This window comes from Natator depressus, chromosome 11 (assembly GCF_965152275.1).
Source record: "Natator depressus isolate rNatDep1 chromosome 11, rNatDep2.hap1, whole genome shotgun sequence".
NCBI classification, from domain to species: Eukaryota; Metazoa; Chordata; order Testudines; family Cheloniidae; genus Natator; species Natator depressus.
This window is the reverse complement of record NC_134244.1, coordinates 50,378,218-50,394,677: the sequence shown is the minus strand read 5'-3', so window position 1 is coordinate 50,394,677 and position 16,460 is coordinate 50,378,218. Positions and strand designations below refer to the sequence as shown.

General features: G+C 40.0%; 1 protein-coding gene across 8 annotated transcripts in view; it reads right to left on the bottom strand.

The window, feature by feature from the left end:
• GULP1 (GULP PTB domain containing engulfment adaptor 1) overlaps positions 1-16,460 on the bottom strand; it is a 277,029-nt gene that overhangs the window by 216,435 nt on the left and 44,134 nt on the right. The gene's annotated exons all lie outside the window — the stretch shown is intronic.

Genomic DNA, 16,460 nt, shown 5'->3' with positions numbered 1-16,460 from the left:
GGCTATTTCTGAAGATAACGTTAAACATGACAGCTATGGGATTTGGGTCCCCTCCCCGCCAAAAAAAAATACTGTAAAAATAAATGTTTTCCAGTGAATACTCAGAATTAAAATTAAAATATTGTGTTTATGATTCACTATGGGCAGGAGTCAAAATGGAAGGGGGTTAGCACAGATATATGGCTTATGCCCACCTTCCACAAATAGCCATCTTGTCCTCTAGAAGAGCAGAACTTTCAGCATTTAATCATAATATAACTGATGTAGTGATGTCTGCCCAAGTTCATATACAGCCTGAAAAAAATAGCTGCGGTGCTCCTGTTCATCTCAATATGTTGGGCGTTTCGGTGCCAATTATCACAACTATTTAACCATGTTAACAAATTTAAATGAGCTGTTAACTATTTCATGGCTGATTGAAGCATGTAAAAGTAGAGGGACAATCACAGTATAATGAGCCTCACAGACTACTGGGAGGGCATAATCTGGTAGGCTGATCTACCAGGCAGGGAAGGTGAAGTCCAAATAGCTCACCCCCCAATAGCACACCATCAGTTCTCTTCTCACAGCTATCTGTATTAACAAAGGTGTAAAACCAAACATAACCCCCCTGTGATGCAGTATGAGTGAAATATGACCATGTATATCATTGATATTGCCACTGTTAGACAAATTGCAACAAGACTTGTAAAAAAGATATCATATAAGGTGTCAACGGAAAAGTCATGATTTGCTAAATAAGAATATCCTGTTTAAATCCATGTATCATCAATGTATCTGACATTATGAATACTGCCTATATAGCTGTAGTTGAAATGTGTTTGTTCCTGAAGTAACACCCACAATGTAGTTTACATCCAGTCTAGCCAGCACATTGGGAATGGACTATTTAAGCTTCACTGCCCATTTAAGACACTCAGGCCTGGTCTACCCTACAGAGTTAGGTCGATGTAAGGCAGCTTACGTTGACCTAATTATGTCAGTGTATACACTACAGCCTTGCTCCCGGGACCCAGTGTAAGCTGTCCTGCTACACCAACATAATAACTCCACCTCCACGAGAGGTGTAGGGCTGATGTCAGTGTAGTTAGGGCAATGTTGTGTCTGTGCAGACACTGCGGGTACTTACACGAGCTGTTGACTGTCACTCTAGTCAATTTCACGGCTCCAGCACAAAGAAAACCACTCACAGCTCCGGCTGTTACTCCGGGGCAGGTGGGGGCCCCACCTGTCCCCTGGGCTCCTGGCTCCTCACTCTTACTCTGGCTGCCCCAAGGTCCTGGCTCCCCACTCCCAGGCGAACTGTTGCCCAAGCTTCCCGCTCCCAAGCGGGCTGAACTGAGGATCCCTGCTCCCTGCTGGGAGCCTGGCTGCATGAGGTTCCCTGCTCGGAGCCCAGCAGACACTCAGGATCCAGGCACAGAGCTGTCCATTGGGAGCCTGAGTGGCTCTAAGCCTTCCTCCCCACCACCCTTCTTAAGTCAGTGGAAGCACTCCTGGTGATGACATGCACCACCGACAGAAGGAGGGCAGTCTAGACATGAACCACCATAGTAATTACTGAGGTGGCTGTAAGTCAGCCTAACATAGGTAGACTTAAGTTGGTGGTGTAGACATGCCCTTAGCACTCACAATGGCCCATAGAAGAAACTCATTCCACCAAGACATCTCTTCCTGCGGACGCCTAAGCCTCCAAGCGGCCATTGGCTACCCCTTGTGAATCATCAAGCCTTGTAAGGACGTGTGATATGCTCATGTGACCCTAGACTGCATCTTGTGCAAGTAACTTCCACAAACTGGGCTGTGAGTTTTGTTTGAAACAGAAAATTACCAGGCACATGGCAAAGGTTATAAAAGATTCATGGTATGGCTCCATTTTGCCTCTTTCCTGCCCTGATTCTTTGGACTGTGGATTTACAACTAAAAGGAGCACATTGAACTACGGACTAATGACCTTCCAATCTTTTGAAAGTTACCAGAGAGATTTTACAAACCACCAGTCTATTCCATCCCTGCTACAAACCTGATGTAAGGACTTTGCAATTATTGTATGTATATGATCTATTAACCATTTTCACTCTTTTCTTCTTTTCTTAATAAACCTTCAGATTTTAGTTACTAAAGGATTGGCAACAGCATGATTACTGGATAAGATCTGAGTTATATATTGCCCTGGCTAAGTGGCTGATCTCTTGGGAATAAAAGGACCGTATACTTGATTAAATTGGTTTTCAGTAGCCACTCATCATAGAGTTCAGTGTCTGGGTGGTAAGACAAAGGCTGGAATACCGAAGGAGACTGCATTTTTTACTTCTTGTTAACCAGTATGGTGAGACAGAAATTTACTTTTGTCACTGGCTTGGTATAATGATAGAATAACCACCAGTTTGGGATGAGTCTGCCCTACTTCCCAGCAGTTGTGCTGAATCTGATATTCTCTGTTGTGACCCACTGAGGCCCACTGACACCCCCAAGTAGTCTCACTGTTCTTAGGATCTGGACTAGCCCACATCTCTAGGACATCTGCCTTTACAAGCCTTTCTTCCAGGGCTTTCACAGCCCACTTCATCTGAGGCTTCCACATAGCTGGCTCCTGCTCCCAGAAAGTGTCTCCATCTCAGGCCTTTTGCATGACAAGTACAGAGAGCCCACTCTCTGACCCTTCTCTCATTCTGGGTCTCCCTGTCTGCTCCTCTGCCTAAGTGTCAGGAAGCCTTATACACAACTTCCTGCAGGGTACATGACTAGAAGCAAGAGTGGGACCTGCTAGAGTTCCCAGTCTTAAAAGGGCTCAAAGACTGTAACCAGTGCACTGGATGTGAATGCACCCCCAAAATCCTGTGCCCAGTTACAGATCTTTGGCCATGTGGAGGTGCAGGACTATAGAGCTGGTGGCCATGTACCTCCCCAGTTTGCCCAAGCAAAACTCTATGATGGTGGCTTATGCAGAGCCTGCATGCTTAGGGGCATACAGTCCCCCTGCATATCTGTTTTATGGTTGCTCAATGTCTGAGCAGCAGGACTACTACAGTTTGACTGTAATCAAGATCAGCTCTGCAGCCCGGCTACAGCATTATAGGCATATTTGTGACCAGTATCCATCTGCTGGAGTCAAAGAAGGCTTCAATACTCTTCAGAGATGTTGAGAGGAAAAAGAAATACACGAAAAGACATTCTTTAAAAAAAAAGTGTACAAAGGCAAAAAGAAGTTTGTAAAAATGTAACTTTTGTTTGTAAAAATGTAACTTGAGGAAACATAGTTGTAAACACAGAAAGGTCAGTTTACACTTAGTTTACTCTTCATCATGTTTAATTCAATGAAGACTAATTTTAAAATACTGCCTGCAAGCACTCAGAATACTGAATATTTTATTCCTGAAACCCTTGTTTTACTTCATTAGTTGCAGGCACCTGTGAGTCCGAAAAATGTAAAAAACTAATCATCATAAATTCACTGATTGTTATGAATATTTATTGATTACCACATTCTGAAAAATCAAAGCTGTGATAATTTACTGCACCATATGAGTTTGTATGCTTTATACAAAAATAACTCTCTCTACCCAATAACATAATTTCACTGAAGCTTAAAACCACATAATTCAATGCTATGCTATTCTAATTAAAACCTCAATGGGTTTGTTTCTTTTATTTTTCTTACTGCACTTCACACTTGGAAGTTAATTCAACACACATGTGAGTGTCTTCATTTAGGACCTGGTCCTGCATTTCTTATATAATCAGTTGATGTTCTCGATGTAGAGTGAACGTAGACGCATGTCCTTCATTTCTCAGACCCAATTCTTCGCCCGCTGACATCAACTGACCCCTCAGAGCCCACCTGGAAGGTGCTGAATGTCAACACCCTTGGCATTCAGTAGGAGTTGAGGAGAGTGCTCAGCACCCCACATGATCCAGTCATTATACATGCAGAAATCGCATTCATATCTATTTAAGCTTCTTACATGGTCCTCATTAAATATGTTGGGTGCTCAGAAACTATGATAATCCTCACATCACCACCACCGAGAGATAGGAAAGTGGGGATCCATTTTACACATGGACAACAAAAGTACACAGAGAGACTAAGGGCTTTGCTACACATCAAGATACTGCGGGGTAAGCCAAGATGTGACTCTACAGCATGCCAGCTCACTGTACAGTAACATCTCATGTGGACACTGCCACAGCACAGGGATACAGAGCACAAAGTTCCAGAGTGAGGCTTGATATACTCCATGCAGAATATTACCAAGCAGCAAGCTGTAGATTCATACCCTGGCTTGCCATGCAGTAACTTCCCATTTTGACAAGCCATAAAGGAAGCTTGCCAGTGGTCACACAGGAAGTTTGTGATAGAATGGGGAACTGAACCTGGGTCTCCTGTGTTCCAGGCTAGTGCCCTACCAACTGGTAACACATTATAACCTTCTTGCATTACAGTTTCCATTTAAGGGGTCACATGTTTATTATTGAAATTCTATAGGATTTGTGCTCCTCAGTCACTTAAGTGCTTTTGAAAAAAAAAACTCATTTTAAATATTTAGGGTTCTGAAATGTAAAACTGTTTCTCACACACACAAAATGTACACAGTGATAAATGTATATTTCAGCATTTTAAATTTTCAAACATATTTACTAGCACTTTGTAAATTAGTGTTATACTCATGATTACTATGCCAATAATTTTCTATTATATTACTCAATTTATTGTAATCTGTTGAACAGCAAAAACACAAATATTTTGTGTCTGAAAGCTATCATATTATTTGGCTAATCAATCAAGCAACACTTTAATTATTGGAAGGAAAGTGCCAATTAAAGAATACGACCTGATAAAGTTGGGCAATGAAGTGTGTGTTCTGTAACCAAAAAGTATCAATATAGATACTGGACTGTCAGAAGGGAAAGACAGTGCGTGTGTGTGTCTGTGGGTTTTTTTTTTTTTACTGGGGTCTGATTCTGTAGACACTTCCTACCAAGTGTAGGGATTAAAATCATAGATGAACATAATTTGTTGGGAAATAGTCAACATGATTTTTGTAAAGGGAAATCATGCCTCACCAATCTACTAGAATTCTTTGAGGGGGTCAACAAGCATGCAGACAAAGGAGATCCAGTGGATATAGTGTATTTAGATTTTCAGAAAGCCTTTGACAAGGTCCCTCACCAAAGGCTCTTAAGCAAAGTAAGCAGTCATGAGATAAGAGGGAAAGTTCTCTCATGGATTGGTAACTGGTTAAAAGGCAGGAAACAAAGGGTAGGAATAAATGGTCAGTTTTCAGAATGGAGAGAGGCAAATAGTGGTGTCCCCCAGGGATCTGTACTGGGCCCAGTCCAATTTAACATACTCATAAATGGTCTGGAAAAAGGGGTAAATGGTGAGGTGGCAAAATTTGAAGATGATACAAAACTACTCAAGATAGTTAAGTCCCAGGCAGACTGTGAAGAGCTACAAAAGGGTGTCACAAAACTGGGCGACTGGGCAACAAAATGGCAGATGAAATTTAATGTTGATAAATGCAAAGTAATGCACATTGGAAAACATAATCCTAATTATACATATACAATGATGGGGTCTAAATTAGCTGTTACCACTCAAGAAAGAGATCTTGGAGTCATTGTGGATAGTTCTCTGAAATCATCCACTCAACGTGCAGCGGCAGTCAAAAAAGCGAACAGAATGTTGGGAATGATCAAGAAAGGGACAGATAATAAGACAGAAAATATCATATTTGCTCTATCTGTGGTACGCTCACACCTTGAATACTGCGTGCAGATGTGATCGCCCCATCTCAAAAAAGATACACTGGAATTGGAAAAGGTTCAGAAAAGGACAACAAAAATGATTAGGGGTACAGAACAGCTTCTGTATAAGGAGAGATTAATAAGACTGGGACTTTTCAGCCTGGAAAAGAGGCGACTAAGGGAGAATATGATAAAGGTCTATAAAATCATCAGTGGTATAGAGAAAGTAAATAAGGAAGTGTTATTTACTCCTTCTCATAATACAAGAACAAGGGGCCACCAAATGAAATTAATAGGTAGCAGGTTTAAAACAAACACAAGAAAGTGTTTTTTCATGTAATGCACTGTCAACCTCTGGAACTCCTTGCCTGAGGGTGCTGTGAAGGCCAATACTATAACTGGGTTCAAATGGGAGCTAGATAGATTCATGGAAGATAGGTCCATCAGTGGCTATTAGCCAGGATGGGCAGGAATGGTGTCCCTAGCCTCTGTTTGCCAGAAGCTGGGACTGGGTGACAGGACATGGATCACTTGATGATAACCTGTCTGTTCATTCCCTTTGGGGCACCTGCCATTAGCCACTGTCAGAGGACAGGATACTGGGCTTGATGGACCTTTGGTCTGACCCAGTATGGCCGTTCTTATGTTCTAAGAATCAGCATGGTGGAAGGAAGTATTAAACTAAGAGCATGTCTACATTAACAACTTTTGAACCTGTATCAGAGAAAAAAATCCCTAATATAAATGAACACTAAAATTAGCCTGGAGAACAGCCACTGGAACCAACATATTCATCTTATTATGTATAGAATACCTATGTGAGAGGACTGTCAACATATACTACATCAGGGATCATCAACCTTTGGCACACTGCCTGCCAGGGTAAGCCCCCTGGTGGGCCGGGCCGGTTTGTTTACCTGCCACATCCGCAGATTTGGCCGATCGCAGCTCCCACTGGCTGCGGTTCGCCGCTCCAGGCCAATGGGGGCTGCGGGAAGCGGCGTGGACCGAGGGATGTGCTGGCCGCCACTTCCCGCAGTCTCCATTGGCCTGGAGCGGTGAACCGTGGCCAGTGGGAGCTGCGATAGGCTGAACCTACGGACGCGGCAGATAAACAAACCAGCACGGCCTGCCAGGGGGCTTACCCTGGTGGGCCACGTGCCAAAGGTTGCCGATCCCTGTACTACAGTAAACAGAGGATTAATCCTAGCGTGCCTCTTGCTAAAACTTTCTAAAATCTTTGATTCTCTCTGCTTACAGAACTTAGTTACACAATCTTCAAAGCACCAGTCTCATACTTTAGGTCAAGAGGACCAGTGGATGACTTTTGTATAACCTAGTAGTAATTAGATACAGAAACTGAGCCCAATTCTATCATCAGATATATGTGCATAATTCAAACTGAATTTGCAATATAGTCTCAGGACCTGAGTCTCCACCTACTTATTCTGGTTTTACACTGTTATGACCCGAGTGACTTCTGTAAAGTTATTCTTCATGCACACTGAGCGTCAGAAGACACTTAAGGCCCTAAGGTGTGTAGTGAATATATATATTTTCTCCCATGCTTGGGAAAGTGTAATGGAAGTTAGCCTGTTAGGGGCTTATTATCCACTGCCTTGCTCTTGGTATAGTCATTCACACTGAATGCAAAGTGGGTATACAGTGCTAACCTTTGATTTAGTAACATTTTACACCTTGTAAGGATCTGTACATTTTGCACAGAAATACATGACTACACAAGTTGCAAGATAATTAGACTTCTAGATGCCTATTAATAATGTACTATATAGGTTTTTTGAACTAACATCATGTGACTGTAATAGAGTAAAGGTTTCAGTTCTGCAGAGGTCAAATAACTGGAAGATGTGAAAACTTTATTTTATTTTTAAGCAGCACAAAGAAAAGAGACAGAACTCTGACTGACAACACACAAAGAGATAAAGAAAGAAAAAAAGCTCTGCACGATAAGCACCTTCTACAGTCTGGGTAGTTCACAAGTAATAAATAAAAACAACGTTGAATAAACCTACTGTGCCTTTCATTCAGCAAATGACACAAAGTGTTCAGATTCATTTTCAATGCCACTCTTACCTGAAACACCATGTTTCTGAATTTACCACCAGATCAGCTCCCTCTTGATGAATATTTTAAAGAAAAAACAATGGGACACAGCTGTCCAGCAGTGCAAACTAGATCTTTAATGAGGATACGATTAAATAAATCAAAGAAGAAGCTGTCTGAACTTTAAGCCTCATTGAGAAACTACTCTAAAAATAAGGAGGTAAGTTTAGGATCGAGTCATTTACCATATCTTACCACAGAGCCAGAAGACTACCCAGAAGTCACCTACTACAGGACAGGCCCAACAAAAAATAACAGAACGCCACTAGCCATCACCTTCAGCCCCCAACTAAAACCTCTCCAATGCATCATCAAGGATCTACAACCTATCCTGAAGGACGACTCATCACTCTCACAGATCTTGGGAGACAGGCGAGTCCTTGCTTACAGACAGCCCCCCAACCTGAAGCAAATACTCACCAGCAAACACACACCACACAACAGAACCACTAACCCAGGAACCTATCCTTGCAACAAAGCCCGTTGCCAACTGTGTCCACATATTTATTCAAGTGACACCATCATAGGACCTAATCACATTAGCCACGCCATCAGGGGCTCGTTCACCTGCACATCTACCAATGTGATATATTCCATCATGTGCCAGCAATGCCCCTCTGCCATGTACGTTGGCCAAACTGGACAGTCTCTATGCAAAAGAATAAATGGACACAAATCTGACATCAGGAATCATAACATTCAAAAACCGGTAGGAGAACACTTCAACCTCTCTGGCCACTCAGTAAAAGATTTAAGGGTGGCAAGACTCCAATGAGAAACTGTTGAGCTTGAATTAATATGCAAACTAGATACCATTAACTTGGGTTTGAATAGAGACTGGGAGTGGCTGGGTCATTACACATATTGAATCTATTTCCCTAAATTAAGTATCCTCACACTTTCTTGTCAACTGTCTGAATGGGCCATCTGCTGATAATAGCTCATCTTAACTAATTAGCCTCTCACAGTTTGTATGGCAACTTCCATCTTACCTGTATGTGTGTGTATATATATCTTCTTACTGTATGTTCCATTCTATGCATCCGATGAAGCGGGCTGTACTCATGAAAGCTTATGCTCTAAAAAATTTGTTAGTCTCTAAGGTGCCACAAGTACTCCTGTTCTTTTTACAACATAGATGTTTGCTTAGACCCTGACCAAGACCTTTTGTCACACAATACACCATGTAAATCTCCAGCTAGTATCAGATCACTGAAATTAGACAATAAACTTCACAATTCTTTCGACAGACATACATCCCATCTTTCTCTTTTTAATTAAGGCCTAAAACAAGCAAGCCTCAGGAACACCACTCCATCAATCAATCTTGGTCCAGCAAGTGCAAGAGCATATACAAGCACTTCTGTAACCAAGCAGTCCACCTCCCCCTTTACCCTCCTGACACTGCTTTCATATATATACTCTATGTTCTGGAACTGAAAAGAGTGCAATAGGTTTCTAATGGGAAACATATACAGCTGGCCTTAGTTCTGTTCACGCTGAACTGAGACTTCCAACTTATTACAGTTTGTTCTGTATATTCTGCTATTTCAATATCTATTCTCTAATGATTTCAACATATTGGTCAGTATGTAAAATTATCTAGCTTTACTTTGAAAACTCCATCCTAAAACTTCAAGTCTGAGAAGCAGAATACCATTCATATGGTTCAAAATGTTCAAGGGACCTTTATGACCCAAACATTGCTGTACTAAAATGTATATGTTGGCTGTAGAACACAACATTTCCTATGCCATATTGATATATATTCAAGTTGGAAGAGTTCATTAGCTGATATGTATGAAAACATTTGGTTCATGTATATGGGGTTGTTCCAATTAACTCATGGAAGTAGACAACGTAAGCATCTTAAAGTAATTCCAACAAATGTAATTAACAGAGATAGGACTAACTCTGACTGATCCAATGAAGGCTTTTCCTGTGATATGTGCACCTGGCTCTAGAGCAGTGAGTGAGATTTGATTTCCTTTTTCACTCCAAACATAGCCCCATCTTTTTTCTCTCCCTACTGGAATGCACCCCCCCTTAGAAAAAAAGGTGAAGGCATCTCTCTCTAACAACATTTTAGGGAAGGGAAACTGCTGCTTGAATTTATTAAATATTTAAGACTAGTTCTTCTGTCTCTTCTAGTCAGATGTGACTAGGCTGAACAGTGATTGAGATTGTGTGCAATTTCCTAGAGAAAACAAGCAACTGGATTGTTTCATTATCCCCACAGGGAGAGTCAGGGTGCTGGGAAAGAAAGCTTTAAGTGAGTGCCACTTACTGTTTTTTAGCTCATATCACACTGTAGACAATCACTTTTTACTTGCTTACCGTATTCCTAGGAAATGTGGTACACTAGTGCAAGAACACACACAGAACGTAAAGATGGGAGTTAAACTAGCTTCAAGTATAGTAAAGACTAAAACAAAGTCACTGGAAGAGTGGTCTCTATAATTAAATGACCTAACATTAATTCTCGAATTAATTGAGAAAAAATCCTTAATTTTAGTAAGTAGGCAGAAGGTCACAGTTTCCTATATATAAGGAAGACTGACAAAGTAACTGTCTTTCCCTGTGACAAGTGAAAGATGCCAATTATATTTGATTCTCTGTCACTGACAAGCAATGAGGCTGAAATCTCTCATTAGGGGCCTGATCCAAAGCCCCTTGAAGTCAACAGAAAAACTCAGTGATCTTAATGGTCATTAGATTAAGCCTCAAAAAAATAAGTGAAATCTTTATTGGCATTTTTCTATGTGGTGTCATTTACAAACATACCGAAGTCAGTGCCAAGTCCTCTGAGGTAAGGCCAGAATGGGAGTGGAGAGTACTCAGCTCCTCAGAGGACCATGCCCTAAAATGGCAACAAACCAACATATCAGAATGACCTTCCACAGTAAGCTTGAAGCAATCATATCAACTCAACAGTACAGCTTACACAAAACTTCCATTAAGCTAAGACAAACCTAATATTTCATGATATGTTCTCAGAAAATCTGGCTGCTTTTCATTTCCCCTCTCCCAAACACTTAAATATTACCTTTGAAACTTTTCACATTCCAAGCAGCAGTGGTTATATAACCTGACGCTCCTCTCTAGTTGATATTTCTTGACAGTATGGAGAGGTCACAGCTATTCAGAACGAGTATTCTGCTAACTATTCCATACATTACTAAAACAGGAGGCTCAATTCGAAAAAGGTAATCAGGTTCTCAGGACACTAATCATATGTGTCAGGACTGAAGACCCTGTCTATTGTGCTACCTTGATAAAAAGAGAGTCAAAGCTGTACAGAAGCAAAACAACAAATGACACAAGAAAAGTACATCTCAGCATTTTATTTATTCAGGGCTTTTGGTACAGACATGAGCAAGGTGTGGTATGTAAACTAAAATGCCTCAGGACCAAATCTCAATTCTGTCCCTGTTTCTTTATTGCTCCTGGAGATGGGGTTGAAGGGACTGTAATTTACTGCTGTCCATGTCCATTAATACCGATCTCAACTCAGCTATTTTGTCCAGTGACTGGGCAAGACCCCACCCATTTGTTGCCCACCTGCTCCAGGGAACGGTTAGGGCACTAAATGTTGCCCTATCTCCTATAAGATAGAAATCTCACATTGGTACCTTCTCCTTTGTGTTTTGTCAAATCTGTAGTGAAAGTGTTCTTAAAATGAACAACATGTACTGGGTCATCATCTGAGGCTGCTATAATAGGGCAGAATGCAGGTAAAACAGAGCAGGGGACATACAATTCTGCCGCAAGGAGTTCAGTCAGAAATTTAATTAACGCTTATTTTTTTTAATGAGTGTCATCAGCATGGAAGCGTGTCCTCTGGAATGGTGGCTGATGCATGAAGGGGCATATGAATGCTTATCATATCTGGCACGTAAATACCTTTCAATGCCAGCTACAAAAGTGCCATGCAAATGCCTGTTCTCATTTTCTGGTGACATTGTAAATAAGAGGAGGGCAGCATTATCTCCCTTAAATGTAAACAACTTGTAGGCTCTGAAGTTTTACATTGTTTTGTTTTTGAGTGCAGTCATGTAACAAAAAAAATCTACATTTTTAAGTTGCACTTTCACGACAAAGAGATTGCACTACAGTACTTGTATGAGGTAAATTGAAAAATACTATTTCTTTTATTTATCGTTTTTACAGTGCAGATATTGTTAAGCAACAATAATATACACTTCGATTTCAATTATAACACAGAATACAATATATATGAAAATGTAGAAAAACGTCCAAAATATTTAATAAATTTCAATTGGTATTCTATTATTAACTGCAATTAATCGACAGCCCTAGTTTATATTATATTTCTCATGCTACCATCACAATACTTTAAACTGCTATTTCAAGGCAGATGAAACCTATATAATAACTATAGACCAAAGGCAGTTAATCTGTCTCCAAGACCATTGTATTAAATAAAGATCTCTCGACTAATGTCAACTTTGTTTATTATTCATAACCCCTCCATGTCACTTTCCTTCTTGGTTATTTTTTATCTCACTTTCACATGCTGCTTATTTTATTTGTTGCTTTACTTTTGTTTCTTTGCTCCTCCTTGTCAGGTTAGATCATGGAATGTGCAGATGTGGCTGTCAGTACTTAAGACAGATAAAGCAATATGACTGTTTATTCAAAATGACATTGTCACTACTGCTTTAAGAGATTAACAAAAGACCAGATACTTCAGTATTTCTGCTGCTTCTGAAAAAGCGCTTTAGTGAAAAAAGATTGATAGCTGTGCTTCTGAATACTGGTGGGCTGTAGAGTAACTTGCTTCTAATGGAACAGTTTGTAAATGTTTGTTCTGCCCCCACCCCTTACTTTATAATATGTAACTCATAAGCAACTATGGTGTTGGAAGCCTATGACAGAAAGGGCAGCCTAGTGGAGTTTGAAGTCAAAATGGGTCTCCATTTGGTTACAGGGATGTGATTGCGCTGAGATGATTGCTGATTAGACCTTAGACCGTTTATAAAAAAAAAAACAGAGCCTCTATCCAGAGCTCTAGAAGCCTTTGGCATGTTGAAGACAGACATAGAAATAAACAAACAATGGGGCAGATTCTTACTACTGAAGGGAGGTATAGAGGGTAACAACAACACTTATACTCACCCATAGGCTGGTTAACCAGATCTTGTATCCAGGCCCATAGCTGTTGGCAAGTATATTACTATGGGTAAAAATCCAAGTAATTATAAATTTGCATAAATTGAAGTCGATCTTGTCTAGACTGGGAATTTCCCCAATTGTAGCCATTGGTGAGGCTACACCAGGCAATCGCAGTTGGGGTAGACTGCACTGGTGCAAATAACAGCCTTTTCTGTCTACACTAAAGGTTGAACCCGTGCAGCTTTGCTGTGTTCTCTCAGGAGGCGAGGGAATGGAGGAGATGGCCAGTTTAGAGGCATTTTCCGAGTAGACTAACAGGTGTTCCATGTACACCCATAGGCAGGTCAGAGAAACTGCTGTTTGGGGAAAACCTGATTTCTAAAGTTAGCTACAGCACTTGACCCAAGGTTTAAGAATCTGAAGTGCATTCCAAAATCTGAGAGGGATGAGGTATGGAGAATGCTTTCAGAAGTCTTAAAAGAGCAACACTGAGATGCAGAAACTACAGAACCCGAACCACCAAAAAAGACAATCAACCTTCTGCTGGTGACATCTGACTCAGATAATGATAATGAAAATGAACATGCATTAGTCGCTCTGCTTTGGATTGTTATCGAGCAGAACCCGTCATCAGCATGGACGCATGTCTCCTGGAATGGTTGTTGAAGCATGAAGGGACATATGAATCTTTAGCACATCTGGCACGTAAATATCTTGCGACACCGGCTACGACAGTGCCATGTGAATGCCTGTTCTCACTTTCAGATGACATTATAAACAAGAAGCGGGCAGCATTATCTCCTGCAAATGTAAATAAACTTGTTTATCTGAGCTATTGGCTGTACAAGAATTAGAACTTAGTGGACTTGTAGGCTCTAAAGTTTTACATTGTTTTATTTTTGAATGCAGTTATTTTTTGTACATGATTCTACATTTATAAGTTCAACTTTCATGATAAAGAGCTTGCACTACCATACTTGTATGAGGAAAATTGAAAAATATTTTTTTTACAGTGCAAATACTTGTAATCAAAAATAAATATAAAGTGAGCACTGTACACCTTTGTGTTCTGTGTTGTAATTGAAATCAATATATTTGAAAATGTAGAAAATATCCAAAATATTTAAATAAATGGTTTTCTATTATTGTTTAACAGTGTGATTAATCGCACAATTTATTTTTTTAATCGCGCAATTAATCATGATTAATTTTTTTTATCGCTTGACAGCCCTAATATAAACCCTATGTTATTCTTCACTACAGTATCACTACTGGAATGGAATAATGTATCAATTTTATTCCTTAAAATGTGTGGCAGTGTTTTGGTTATTGTAAAAATAGTAGGAAATATTTTTGCAGTCAGGCACATCTTATCAAAAGATAACTAGCACAAAAATAAAATAAGAAACTTTTGAAAAGCTCAGCATAGCTGTGACAGAATCTAACAAACATTAAATGGTTCTGCAGTATATAGCTAATGACAATTGGAGTTGTCACTGAACAAAACACCGAATAAAAGTGAATATTAATGGCTGTTTAGATTACTGCAGCCATTCATTTGGTGTATCAGAAAAGAAGCCTTTACTATACATGGCAGATGTACAGTATTGATCCTGAATAAATCAAAGTCCCACAAATAGATTAGTAAGTAATATTATGAATATAAATTTGCACACACAAAAAAAATCTAAGCAGAGCTCTATTCCTTGCTGGACACAACAATTAGCACTGTGCTGGGCAATTACCCAATTAAGAATCATGCAGTTATTTTACAGGCAAAAAAATTCCATAGCGAGTTTCTTGTATATGGTCTGTAAATAACTGCTGAGATTAGTGAAACAATCGCAGGATCAAACACTAGTAATTTAAACAGCTGATATTCTTACTTCAAAATGTGTCAAGTACTGCCAAACATATTGCACCACTCAGCAAAATGTCAGCCATTGACAGTGATAATGCAACATGCAATCTGAATCAGTCTGAGAAACTGGAAGAAGAAGAAAAAAAAAGAATTTGGTGGGGTATCCTGGCCATAAAAAAAAAAGAAAGAGTAAAATAAAATAGAGTTTACATAAAGAAAGGGTGGTAAACTACATAATAAACTCAATCCTGGAGAGGGGGGGTAAAGGATTAGAGTTCACGTTGTACTCTCTGTCAGTACCTGGCCCTAGCCGGGGAAGCTAATGATCCAATAGAAGACCAAATTTGATGATGAATCCTGGTCATGTGCCACGTGTGGCACGTTGCACATACACTAAGAAGAACACATACACTAAGAAGAACTCAATCCTGCAAGGCATTAAGCACTCTAACTCCAATGCAGCAAATTACTTTCAGCATACGCTTAATTTTAAGCATCCAAACAGTCCCCATTGACTTCAATACTGACTACAAACATACTTAACATTAAAAACACATGCTTAAGTGGATCAGGGCCAAAGCACTCTGCAATTTCAGAACTGAACTCAGTAAGAGCTCAGTAAAATAGGAAGCTTTGGAGCACGGAGATCATCATTTGCTATCTATCACATTTGTCCCACTGGTTTGACATCTTCCTTCAGGATGCATATGGCAATAAGCATCAGAGACCATAAATTCAGATGTAGCTTTTTATTATTAGTCACTAATAAGACCCCCATAATCAATAATTCAGTCAAGATCTAGGCATTCAACCTTGCATGAATTACTGAAACATGGCTGGATGACAGCTTTACCTAGCCAAATATCTGAGCCAGTGACATATGGCTGAGCTTTTGTATTGGATCTCCAGAGCAGAATGTATCTTGTGCCAAAGATGAAAAAATCCATCTTATGTGTGTGGATCCTAGGATAGAATACATGGGTAATTTTAGTGAGTTACCTATTCTCCTTGTCAGGAATTTGCTGGAATTCCTGCCAGACCCTAGTGGGATTTTGCCTGGTCTCCGACTGGAATTTCAGAGCCTTCTTGTTTGGGCAATTTTAGCATATTTATATACAGGCATTTCTACCACACACACAGTAGCAACTGATCAATGTATAAACGCACAAATAAGTCATCTATCTCCTCCCTCTCCTCCTTTTAAGGTGGTTTCTTACCATTACTGGGTGCTAATGTTTGGGTCTTTCTACACCTACTTTTTAACAAAGCTCTATGGGGAAGTTCTAAGGTGCTCTGCTGGACACATCTAAGTGTGGTGAGACGAGGTTTTATCTAATCTCCTGTAGAGTTTTATAAATCACAGAATATGCTGATTCCAAATATTATGAGTTGAACCCTGGGCTTCATTAGCAGAAGCATCTCCATTCAGCATGGGGCTAAGCGGAATGGATAAGATCTCTTCAAAGTCCTGACTGTGCTTGGGCTAAGTTAAGGACTTTGAAATCAATCCAAAATTCAATTGGCATCTAATATAAAAGTGCAGAGTGGGTTTTGTTCACAGTGCTGCTAAAGAGGCATGTTTACCATTCAG